Source organism: Melanerpes formicivorus, unplaced genomic scaffold (genome assembly GCF_026170545.1).
Source record: "Melanerpes formicivorus ecotype bairdi unplaced genomic scaffold, bMelFor1.0.p_v2 SCAF_35, whole genome shotgun sequence".
NCBI classification, from domain to species: Eukaryota; Metazoa; Chordata; class Aves; order Piciformes; family Picidae; genus Melanerpes; species Melanerpes formicivorus.
In genome coordinates, this window is record NW_027142387.1 from 2,318,496 (window position 1) to 2,331,529 (window position 13,034).

The 13,034-nt window shown below is 41.4% G+C and overlaps 1 protein-coding gene across 3 annotated transcripts in view; it reads right to left on the reverse strand.

Moving 5' to 3' along the window:
• The window catches only part of SUGCT (succinyl-CoA:glutarate-CoA transferase), a 339,487-nt gene that overhangs the window by 37,684 nt on the left and 288,769 nt on the right, over positions 1–13,034 (reverse strand). The gene's annotated exons all lie outside the window — the stretch shown is intronic.

A 13,034-nucleotide genomic window follows, 5' to 3' on the forward strand; every position in this document is an offset into this window, starting at 1 on the left:
AGAGCCTGAGAACAACTGACACCCCATCTCCTGCCAAGGTCCCAGGGTACACATCTCAGCTCAGCTTGGGGGCTCCAGTCCCTGCCTGAGCTACGTTGTAGGTGTGCCTGTCCCTGCCTCTGTCTCCTGGATGCAGCTGGACCTGTACTGGAGGGAGATGCTTTCCTGGACAAAGCCCCTAGCCCTGTGTCAGAACTTGTTGTGCAGAACTGAGCATCACACAGCAGAACTGTGCTCATCCATTTTCTGCACTTCAATGAGTCAAGGAACCATGAGCCTGTTATTTGCCTGAAATGCTGGGGGATTCCAGCTCCTAAAACAATTTAAAGGACACAAAACACAAAGGATACAAGTGCAAACAGGATTTTATTTTATGTTATTTTATGTTATTTTTCAAACCTGTTTCAGTTTTCAAGCTCATATAAGCACTAACACAGTACCCAGGCAAGGCAGGAGCATAGTTCACTCCCGCTGCAAGCTTGCACTGGGCAAAAGAGCCCACAAAAGCCAGGTCATGAGTAGTGCATTGGAGATGCCGGAAAACTGCAAGAATCAAGCCAAGAATCAAGGGTCCAGAGAAGCCTTGACAAGGGGCTGTGCTCAATACTACAGAACAAAGAATCAGCTCCTGGGCAAGCCAAGAGTTTCCCCCATCCTGGGAGTCCAGAAAGCTTCCTCCTCCTGGATGTGTGGCCCCAAAGGCCACCTCTGTGAAACACAAGTGACAGCATCGCTATATTGAGAGTCTACAAAATTTGCTCCCTCTGGGTGAGTGGGCTCAAAGACTACCTCTGTGAAGTGCAAGTGACAGTTGCCCTATCCCAAGAGTCTAGGAAGCTTGCCTCCTCCTGGACAGGCGGCCCGAAGGCCACTTTGTGGAGCACAAGAGTTCCCTATCCTGCCAGTGTGGAAAGTCTGCTCCCTCTGGATGGGGGGCCCAAAGGCCACTTTTGGGGAGAGCGGCCCAAAGGCCACCTGTGGGGCACAAGAGTTCCCTCCCTGTCCTGCCAGTGTAGAAATATTGCTCCCTCTGGAGGGATGGCCCAAAGACCACCTTTGTGGAGGACAAGCAGCATGAACCTGGCTGGAGTGGCAACTGGAGAAGTCTTGACAAGGAAGGGGCCATGCTCAGTGCTATAGTGGAAAAAGAAGCAACTCCTGGGGAAGCCAAGAAAGATTCCTCATCCTGGGAGCCTAGAAAGACTTCTGTCTTTGGATGTGCAGCCTGGAGGCCATATCTGTGTAGCACACACAGCAGACATCTGGCCAGAATGGTCCAATAGAGACCTGCCAAGGAGCCATGCTCAGTGCTGCAGAGGAAGGCAAAAAAAATCCTGGGGACACTTAACTGTCCATCATGAGAGAAAAAAAGCCTTCCTCCCCTTAACTGCAGGGCATGAGAGGCCATCTTCCTGGTGCATGAGCAGCAGGCAGTAGCCCAGCCAAAAGGGACCAGAGGAGCCCTGACAAGTGGTCATGCTCAGTGCTGCAAAGGAAGGCAAAAAAAAACCCGGGGACCAGTGCCAATCTGCCCCGGGGGAAAAAATTCCTTCCTGACCCCAGTGCTGGTGATCGGCTACTCCCTGAGCATCCGAGCAAGACCTGCTCCCTCCTCCCACAGGCATGTCATGACACCCAGGAGATACCCAAGCCCTGTTCTCCCTCACTCTGGAGCCATCTCACATTCTCTTGATCTTGCCATTGCTGTCCCTCTAAAAAAGCCTCAGGCACCTCCAGCAATTGGTAGCTGTTCTCATCTCCAGCACCCTCGTCTGCCTTTGGTCTTCCTCTCTCAGCCCTCACCAAGTAATTCCATCAGCTCCTCAAAGACTTCCTCTGGGATGTCTACAGGATGCCCTGGGCAGGTCTGACAGCAGGTACCACAGGACCCTGCCTTTTGTAGTGTCCCAGGGCACTGCCAGTGCCGTTGCCAGGTGACAGCCTTGTGCCATCAGGGTGCCAGGGGGCCCTATGCACAGCCCCACCCACCATTGCTCTGACCACCGCCCCTCTGCCCAGCATCCTTTTGGCAGCTTTTAGAGTGCTGGCCCCAAGGCATCCCTGTGCCCTGCAGGCCTTTGGTGGGGGCTGTACCTACCCTTGGTGGCCATGCACTGGGCCTACTACTGGGCATCCCTGAATGTGTTGTCCCTTGCTATTGGGCTTCCAAGGACAAACCTTGTGCTGTTACTCTTCTCTCAGGCTATGACAGAAAACACAATTCTGTAGCTCACAGACAAACCACATTAACCAGTCTCTCTCTGCACCACCAGATTACAGCAAGGTAATCATAAATCTGGTATTTGTGTTCAGTTTCAGGCCACTCATGACTGCCCAATGCTCCAACTTTAGCAGATGCCTCTGCAAGCCCACTTGTCCCTTGAGAGAGTCACCAGCACCTGCCAGTTTAGTATCATCAGCAAACTTACCAACTGAGCATGCAAATCCTGCCTCCACATGAGTGATGCAAGGACTGAACAGAACTGGCTTGAGCACTGAGGAACAGCTCTGATAACTAGTCACCAACCAGATGTATCCCCATTCACTGCAATCCTTTGAGCACTGCTGCTCAGCCAGCTCTTCACCGAGAGCAGTTAGTCTGTGTGATAAAGGAAATAACTCTCAACAGAGCTGTAGGGATAACATCCCTTCACAACAGAATTAACTCATTCCTTCTAATCCAAAAGACAGTGTGTATGGCACTTTGAGCATGTCCCGTTCCAAAGGATCTCCCTTAGTATACAAAACACAGTTAGCATGTGCCCACATTACAGATGTCTGGGACAAATAAATGTTACTGATGGAAAATATGCTTTGGGGTGGATGTGAGGGTAATGACCTCTGACACAAAAGGTTAGAATATAAAATATTTTTCTAAAGCAGAAATTTAAAACTTACCTGCTTGTTTATACAGATAAAATCATTTTTATCATCATATAGATAACAACCATACACAAGTTATATGGCTTAAATCCATCTTTTAGGCATATGTGAAGTAGGAGTCTAGAGGAAAGAAAAACTAGCTGGATATATTTTATCATCTTTGTAAAATAGATATAATAGCATTAGAGAACACAGTTTAGGTCATACCCTGTATAGCGAGTAGTCACACAAGAGTGTTAAATACTCTGGTGAAGGCACATTGTCTTAATCATCGGCCTTTTTTCCCTATTGCATAGCTTTCTTATGGCTACACACATGTGAATCCATCCAACTACCTTGTTTCTTATGATAGGTTGAATGTTACTAGTAGGAAAACACCACTGCTAAGTAAATTTTATGTCCATTATACCTTGAAGTTCAGAACAAAATGGATTTGTCTGCCAGCATGCCTCAATCATTAGATCTCACAGTTGCAGTATTTAGGAAAGACTGGAAATACGAGAACTGTGGAAGAAGCCAACCTAGAGCCAAGAGTTGTCTTTCAAAGACTGTAAGAGTTGTACACCAATTACATCTGCACCCAGAATTAAGTATAATTACATTCTTGCCCGAATTGGAGTCTTTGGATGATAGGTATTGCTAGTTAAGTAGCTAAAAGCAGCAATGAAGAGGAAATCAGCTATTATCCCAATATGATGAGCAAACCAATACACAGTTCTTCCTTCCCAAAGTGGGGATTCAAATTCTCTGATCCCTGGAAGCAGGAATGTTTCTGGTCATAAGACAGGAGGTGGTAACAGTTACACTACTCAGATATAAAAGTATATTTTACACTACTGAAGACTCTTCAGGTCTAGAAGCACTAGAAGACAGAAATTTCCTAAATTATGATTAAGTTTCCAATCTTACTTCTTGACTTTTTAAAAAGCCTCTGCAAATGGATCTCCTTAATATCTCTGTGCAGTTATCAGTCAATATACTACAAAGGGTACCATGAATTGGGATGCTTCAACTTATTTTATGATGCATTTAAGTCGATTACTGATTATTACTTCTCATTAACTACAGTAAATTTAGACAAATTAAATTACAAAACTCATGAAAATAGAACTCAAGTCTTCAAATAAGAGCAGAGCACTTTTACTGAGGCCATGCTTTACTGTAAATAAGACAGCATTTGTTTAATTTGTTGTTCTTGAGTTAAAAAAAATCACCCACAATTTTCTAAGGCATTTATCTTCAACAATGCACCTGCCACAAATCATCAGAGCATGTAAGTTCTACGGATGTGCTCAATATTTGACATACTCATTGTTGATAAATAAATAATTAATCCCCCCCCTGTCTAATATAAAAATTACTATTGCACATAAATACTGCTCAAAGTTGAGGACATACAAAGTGCGATATGATATGAGGAGATAGCTTCCTTTTCATGTACAAAAGTTTCTTTCCTACAAAATTTTGTAACAAAAGATAAAAGTAAAAAAAAAAATAATTAAGACCTAAACCAAAATACTCAGATTGCTGAATTTACCAATTCATCTTTGCTTATAAACTATATGCACTGAAACTATCCGATTCTTCTCTCACTACAGTTTTAACAGCAAATAACCTCCATAAGTACCCATATTTCTATGTTCTGTAACACTATATAATACACATTGATATGTGATATGCAGATGTCATATGTAATTATGCTATAGAAATATATTATCATAGCTTTTTGGATCTGGCACCCAGTATAATACTGGTTTCCAAGAGTACAATCACAGAATCATAGAATGGTCTCACTTGGAAGGGAACTGCAAAGGCCATCTAGTCCAACCACGCTCTGCACTAAGCAGGGGCATCCTCAACTAGATCAGGTTGCCCAGAGCCCTGTTGAGCCTCACTTTGAATATCTCCAGGGGTGGGTCCTCAACTACCACAGTGGGCAACCTCTTCCAGTGTTCCACTAACCTTGTGGTAAAGAACTTGTTCCTAACTTCCAATTTAAAGCTGCTCTTCTTCAGTTTGAAGCCATTGCCTCTTGTCCTATAACTACAGGTCTTTGTAAACAGTCTCTCTCCACTCTTCTTGTAAGCCCCCTTCAGGTACTGGAAGGCTGCTGTTAGGTCACCCTGGAGCCTTCTCTTCACCAGGCTGAACAACCCCCAGCTCCCTCAGCCTGTTTTCAAAGCAGAAGTGCTCCAAGCCCCTGATCACTTTCATGGGCCTCCTCTGGACCCACTCTATCAGCTCTGTGTCCTTCCTGCACTGAGGGCTCCAGATCTGGATGCAATACTCCACGTGAAGTCTCACCAGAGCAGAGCAGATCCTCTCTGGATCTGCTGGCCACACATCTCTAAATGTGGCCCAGGATGCAATTGGCCTTCTGGGCTGCAAGCACTCACTCATGTCCAGCTTCTCATCCATCAGCACCCCCAGTCCTTTTTTGCAGGGCTGCTTTCTATTACCTCCCTCCCCAGCCTGTATGGATAGTGAGGATTGTTCTGGTCCAGGTGCAGGACCCTGCAATTGCTCTTGTTGAATCAAGATAAGACCTTAGACTTACAGTTTCTAAATACAATCCCTGAAGCATTTTGATTCACATCTGGGTACACTCAGGGAAATTAATACCAACCTCTAAAAATACCTTAAGACCAGAAGTAATGCTATGCCTCATAAAACAGCAACAAACTGCAAACTCCCATCACTAAAAAAACACCCCAAAAACAAAAGCAACCAAGGCCTGAAGACATCTGACAAAAAAATCTTGAAAGTAAATGGAAATGGGAAGAGATTGCCACAGGACTGCTAGTGGTGGGCCATGCTGCTCTGAGCAACGAACTGTCTAGTGGCGAGAATACCTTTGTCAGTGATATGGGCAATGGGACTGAGTGCACCCTGAGCAAGTTTGCAGATGACACCAAGCTGTGTGGTGCAGTTGACATGCTGGAGGGAAGGGATGCCATGCAGAGGGACTTGGACAGTCTTAAGAGGTGGGCCAAAGCCAACCTTATGAAGTTCAACAGGGCCAAGTGCAAGGCACCGCACCTGGGTCAGGGCAATCCCATGCACAAATACAGGGTGGGCAAGGAGTGGTTCAAGAGTGGTCTTGAGGGTAAGGACTTAGGGGTGTCAGCTGATGAAAATACTCAACATGAGCCGGCAGTGTGCATTTGCAGCCCAGAAGGCCAGCCATGTCCTGCATCAAAAGTATGACCAGCAGGACGAGAAAAGTTATTCTCTCATGAACTAGATCTTTAAGGTCCCTTCCAACCTAAACCATTGTATGAATCTACGAGAATCTAAAAGTCATATTAAAGTAGTAAAAATGGTGTTTCTTGACTTCTTACATTTAACTGGAAGGAAGGTTGCAAGGTATGTCCACAGTAGCCAACATTTTGAAAGATTTATGTCAGAATAATGACTCTTAAGAGGTGAATGTTTCCATCCAGTAGTTTTCTCTGTACAGTCTCATTTTGCAGAAGTACTTGAACATGGGTTAAAATGGTATCTTGTGAGCTGTCTTACCGCAATTTTTGGCTGAAGTAACTTTGTGAGCTAAGAGCTTTGCTCAGAGTCAGGCAGGAGGTTTGTGATGCACTGTACAACTGCTAATTTTTCCTCTTAATATGCAGTATAGACTGCAATAAAAAAAAATAAATGAAAGAAATATTGTTGCTCTATAAAACTAGAATCATAGTATGATTTTTTTAACAAGCTGATCAGGCATATAAAGAAAGAGCCAGACACTTGCTGAATTTTACACCTCTTGAGGACTTCTGAATAAAATAAACTGCAGTCAAACACACATGAAAGGAGCAAATTAATGAAATTCTATGGCCAATGCAGTAAGAAGTTAAACTGCATGATCTAATGGCCACTGTTGACCAAGAAGTTATTCAGTCTATGTTCACAGTAAACAGTTTAAGTTCAGCCATTTTCAGTCATTCTTGCCATTCACAGGAAGGCAGGGCTTGGGTCAAGACAATATGACAGAAACACAAATGAGGATTAGCATACTCAGTATCCTAGGGACTAAGTAAAATTGTATAAATGGTTAAAACATACTTGCACATTTAATGAAACCAAACCTTTTTTAGCTGACAGTAGATTCCTTTCCTTATCCAATAATTATTAAAGATCATAAAGATATACTTACAATTTATGGGTGTTGAAGTAATTTGGCTGTTTTACAATGCACCCGAGGCACGCAGATATATCTTTACAATCACACACCCTGCACTGAGTGAGCACCTGGCTGTGCTTGTTACAGAGGGGGGTTAAGAAAGTGCTTTCTACATTACTGTTACTTATAAAGAAAGAAGTGAGAAATGCATTTAAACAGAGCAAACAACACACACAAATTTAAACAAAGCTGAATTCAAATAGTGTTGCTGTTGGTGGGAAGTTAATGAGTTTATTTGGCTATTCAGTTAACACTTCAACTTTTTTTTTTATCCCTCTACAATAGCAAGTTGATGCTGCTCAAACTCCATAAGAAACTATGTCTAGTTCAAAGCAAATCCTAGCATATCTTAGGACACATGAGGCAAAGATAAAGAAAACATTCTCCAGTAGGCAGAAGTATAATTACCAACATTCAGAAAAACTTCAACCACCATTTTACTTCACTTATTATGTACAGAGTAGGAAAACATCCCTACTCGTCCACTGAAAAAAAATTATTTCCCCTTCCAATGTGGCAGTGTCAGGTCCAGGCACAAAACACATGATGCAAGAAAAACAGCACTGTTTGCCACAAGTTAAAGAAAGAGAGAAAAGCTTAGGGCCTGTCGAGAGAAGAGCCCAGTTCAGACACCCTGCACAGCAGTCCTGGAGAGCCCCTGCCTGAGTAACACACAGCACTGCTGGTCCCAGTTAAGACTGCTACTCTGGGCCTGATGGAAAAAACCTTCCAGTATTTCTTAATTTTGCCAAACAACTGAAGGCCCAGAACTATGTAAGAGACCGTAGGCTTTTCTTCCTTAAAATACTAACTGTGGAACTAAATCCATTCTGGGAGGTGTAGCGCATTTTAAGATATACAGTAGAGAAATGTTCTGGAAATACCTGACAGAGGAGCAAATATATGAAAAGGCTTGCTGCTTACATTTTAAAGGAATCTTAAAAGATTCCAAGTTAAAGTATCATTCATTAAAAACACAGCCTAGCCTTTTCTACATAATCCTGAAGTTTATAACATAGTCCTTGCCATTCCCACAATCTCTTTTCTGCTTTTGCAATCAGCACGAATATATTGTTTAGATATTTATTAAGATTTTTTTGAAGTATTTTCAGGATAGCTAAGTGAGCTGTCATATATCATTTCTGCTGAGTTCCTGTAATGGTCCTGAATTCCTCAAAATTGAAATCAGCTCTGTGAATGTAAAAGACATAAACAGTCAGCCCTGATGACTAAAAAAGGCGAATGAGGTAACGGTAATGCTGGTGAAGCTGTTTGTCTCCAATGTACCATAAATAGTGAAGTGAAATTAAAAATTTTCAATCAACATCAGTTATGCACATGCATGCACGCACACACATGCATATGAAAAAACAGCCTGATGAGAAGCAGACAGGATCAGAAGTTCAAGCAGAGGTTCTTGTGAAGAAAAAAAAAATAAAGAAGAAGTTGGGATTTTTTATGTTGTTGTTGTTGTTTTTGTTCCTACGCTGTGGGATCTTCTAGCTGCAGGAAACAATGGATTGGAGTACAACTTCCTTAATTTCCTGCCAACTTCTCCCAGGCAGACGTCACTTTTCTCTGCAATATATCTAGTCCTACTGAAGCTTCTCCCACTACACTTACATTAAATGATGAAAAATAAGAGAAAGCATATACTACTAACAGATCCCTGTGTTGAAATGTATTGATCAAACACATAGTTACCCCACTGGTCTTTCCACAACTATAACTGGTCTTCCTCATACATGGAGAAAATAAGCAAAAATGCATCCAGAATAAACAGAAATACCTATTTTAAGCAGAAAAGTTTCCCCAAGAACTTCCTTTCCTTAGAAATCAAAGTATTTTTCAACTATTAACTAAGATCTGACAAACTGCAAAGAGTAAGGTGAGACACAGAGAGTTATTTGTCCAAAGTTGAGGAAGAAAGCTATGGCACAGTAAGGAAATCCTATTAGATTTCTTGCCTCTTTGTCTTGTTTCTTAAAACCATTCTTCTAAAAGATTGATGGCAATTAGTCTCCATGGAACCACGACACCATTTAATGGATCATACAACAGGAAAAGCCTATCTCTGGGAAAAAAAAAAATCTTTCCTGTTTCAGTAGTATATTTGTAATGCACAGAGACAAGAGAAAACCGGAAAAAGAGACATTTCTCCTGAGTGGGTTGATTAATTAACACAGATCACTTGAATTTAGTCCAAGAAATCCATGCCAAGGAGGAATCCTGCACTGCCTTTCCTAGCTGACCTTTGAGCAGTCCCACAAGCACATTATCTCAAGAGCACAGAAGGAAATCACCAAGCCAGGTATGAAATTGACCTTTTTGAGCAATGAAGACATCCTTGCTGCAGATCATGGGCCAAAGGACAGAAATAATGTTTATCAACTCAGGAAATGGGGATGAGGAGAACTTTAAATATAAACATTATCAAAATTAAGAATAGTTGTTTTGTCTGGAAGAGGTGTTTTACATGATTTCTACAGTTATATTGTTTCCTGTTTGATGAGAGATGGTTTCAAAGATCAGGCTTATATCCAAATCCTCAATTCGCTAAGGCTTAGAAGGGGTCAGAAATGAGTTTTATTTCACAGAGGTTCCTGCTAGTTAATAAATGTTACAAAGGCTGGGTTGTTAGAAACAGCTGAATGCATTGTGCTTCATTCTTAAAAATACAATAATCAAATTGCAAACACTATAAAACACAACTGACTGCTTTTAGAAGTCATCACTAGACAATGCATAATGCAGAAGTTGGGATTATTAATATCCAAGTTTCCTAAACCTAATAAAATAGACAAGAATGGAAAGATTTGGGCACATTACATTGCATCAATTAGCTTTTTCCACACAAGCAGTATGGATTGGTATCCATTATGCTCCACATTGCAACTCAGAATAAACTACTCAGTGCCTCCCAGAAACCCACATGCTATTGCTCTTTGGAGAAGTCTGTCACTCTTACATAACAAAGTTCAAGAATAACACAGATGCTAAAGCTTCTTGAAAATTTGTCCCTTCACGTAACTATATTGTTTATGTGCCATCCAGTATCATCTGCAACCTAGAACTCTACAAAACATCTCTTTGCTATCACTTTTTGCCCTCAAAAGTACTTCTTGTGCTCTACTTTTCACATTTTATTGAACTATGCAGTTGCTCTATGGAAATGGCTAACACAATAGAGCTGTGTGAGGAGATATGAAGGTTAATCATAGAATAAGAACATAATCCAAATTGGAAAGGACCTCAGGAGCTCTCCAGCCCAAGGTCTTGTTCAAAGTAGGGCCAGGTCTAAGGTCAACCCATGTTGCTCATGGCTTCATCTAATTGTTTCTCAAAAAATCTCCAAGAACAGAGCCTGCACTACCTCTGTATAACCTGCTGTACTGCCTGGCTGTCATCACAATGAAAAAGACTTTGCAATATCCAGTCTGAATCTGCCATCTTCCATGTACGCATTGCTGTGAAGAGTCTGGCTCTTCACATTGACAACCTCCCTGTAGCTACTGGGGGGCTGCTGCCAGGCCCCCCTGAAGCTGTCTTTTCCCCAAGCTGTACCAGCTCAGCCTCTCCAGCTGATGTGCTCCACCTTCTTAGCATCTTCAGAGCTCTGTCCCAAACTAAAGATGATTAATCTGACTTCAGACATAGAACCAGAAGAGATTCAGTAGCACAGCCCTCCAATCAGATGAAGCAGTCCTGCAAAGAATGAGTTCTGGACAGCATCAGGCCTTTGGGACTCAAGCAAGGCTCTCTCATGGTGTTCAACCTTCTGTATATGGTATGTCAAGCATATGTATAACAAGTCAGGTCTAGAATAATTTCACAACATGAATGTACTGAAGTATATGTGAGACATTACCCTAATGAAATGAGTTGACTACCATAGAGACACATTTTTCTTCAAAATGATCTTACAGACCTTTACACAGTCAGTCAGGTATGATGAACTCCCTTTTCACATCCATTCCTGAATCTAATGTATCTTGCTAATGGTGACAGCATCATACATGCACAAAGACCTTTTCAATGAACACCTGAAGAAAGAGATGTTGAAACATAAGGTCTGTATCTCTCCTACCATCAATACGCCATTTGAAAAGAAAAATTAATAGAAATATGTTTTTTTATAAAGCAACTTCTCCCACTCCAGTCCCACCAGTACTTTACGATGTGCTCAACAGCATACACAGGCTGGGATATATAAAAAAAGGCAAAGGGAAAAACATTGGCTAGGTGTGGAACCAAATATAATAACCACATCAAAAGACATTTGAGTAAAGGAGGAGTATGAGTCACCAAGTTTAATGTTAAAAAAATAGAGTCAACAGCAAAATCCCTCAGAATTTCAAGGTGCAAGATCTTCAAGTGAGAATTCATGTACAGATTTAAACTCACTCGCTAAATAGGGACAGGCCTGGAAAAGGAGTACCCTAAACCAAGATACTAGATGCAGGGGTCAGATGTGATACTTAGAGCTGAAATGTGGTAGCATGCTTTCACTTGCCAAGTGCATGCCATTGCATGCACTTTGCAGCAAAAGTCTGATGTCTGTCAAGAGCCTCAAGTGTGATGTCCAGCTCAGTTACTAAAAGACAAACTAAAATCTGGCTTATATGGTTAAAAAATACCAGTCACTCATTTTTATTTTGGGATCACAGTCTTTTCCTTCCCAGTCTCTTTAGGGAGAGACATTTTTAGTTCACTCAGTTTCAACATTCCCCATTCCCATTAGTATCTTAATCTCGCTTAATAATCAACCCTGAGCCAAGAACTGAGAGGTCAGTAAAATTTCTAACAAATACAATATTGTAGAATATAATCACATTGGGAAAAGAAGTTATTACTCTCTTAAACAGTCACTGAGAAGCAGTTCATCTACTGGAGGTCTTCTCTAAACACTCCTTCCTGTACTCTTCAGATATATCACTGACCAGGACAATTCCAGGCTACTTCCATTACCTGTCACTAACAGTGGCCAAACACACTTACACACTTCAATTTTGGGACAGAGTAATGCACTGTCTTTCTTGTGATATCAATAGGTCCATTCTGCTCACACTGAATAAGTATCCTCCACCCTTCCCTCCCCTGTCTCTCCCCCTGCTTATCCTCCCATGCCAGTAAAGGAAGGAATTCTCCTTTTCCTGCTCAAATATCCAATAATCATTTCAGCCATCTGCTTCAATACAAGAGACTCTTCATAGAAGCCAACCTAAATGGCAAACCATTAGAGATTAGGATGATTTATTTTAGTTTAGTGCAGTGTCACTGGTTTAATAAAATAAAAAATAACTAAGGATTTGGGAAGTACTATGGCTTACCTATGTAAAAACTCACTCTCTTGCCAATACATTCTATCACTGCTGACAGACATTAGAGCATTCCTTTCATCTCCTTCCTCTTCTTGCAGTTTAACCTATCCCCTTAAGGAGTATTTTCTTTCCCTAAGATAGATTATACATTATACATGAAAACCTTACACTCTTTCTCTACCATCTGCAAGGCTTTTCTGCCCACTTCTTTAAAAATAATTAAATCAAACCCCTTATTAGTCTTTTCATTTTGGATAAATAAACCAAGATACTTTTTTTTGTTAGAAACTAAAACAAAAGGATTACTAATTCCAGATATGTGAATCCAAATAGAGAAGCATTTTTTAATACAATTGACCAAACATCCAAACCTAATGGGACCAAATGTGGAACACAAACTGTGATAAAGAGCAAATACGAAGCATACACAAAACAACCCCCTCTATTCCTGCAGAAAACATGATCTAATGTGGGATTGATTTCATTCAAATAATTCTTTCTGCATCCCAGTGTGATTCCAGGATGTGCACATTAAGATAAATTTTATGGGTCACATTCTTCTTACCGTTACATGTGCTCGAGTAAACTGAAATTGATGACAATTGGATGCTGCATCAGAAGGTGAAATTTTGCACACACAATCACAATGGAGA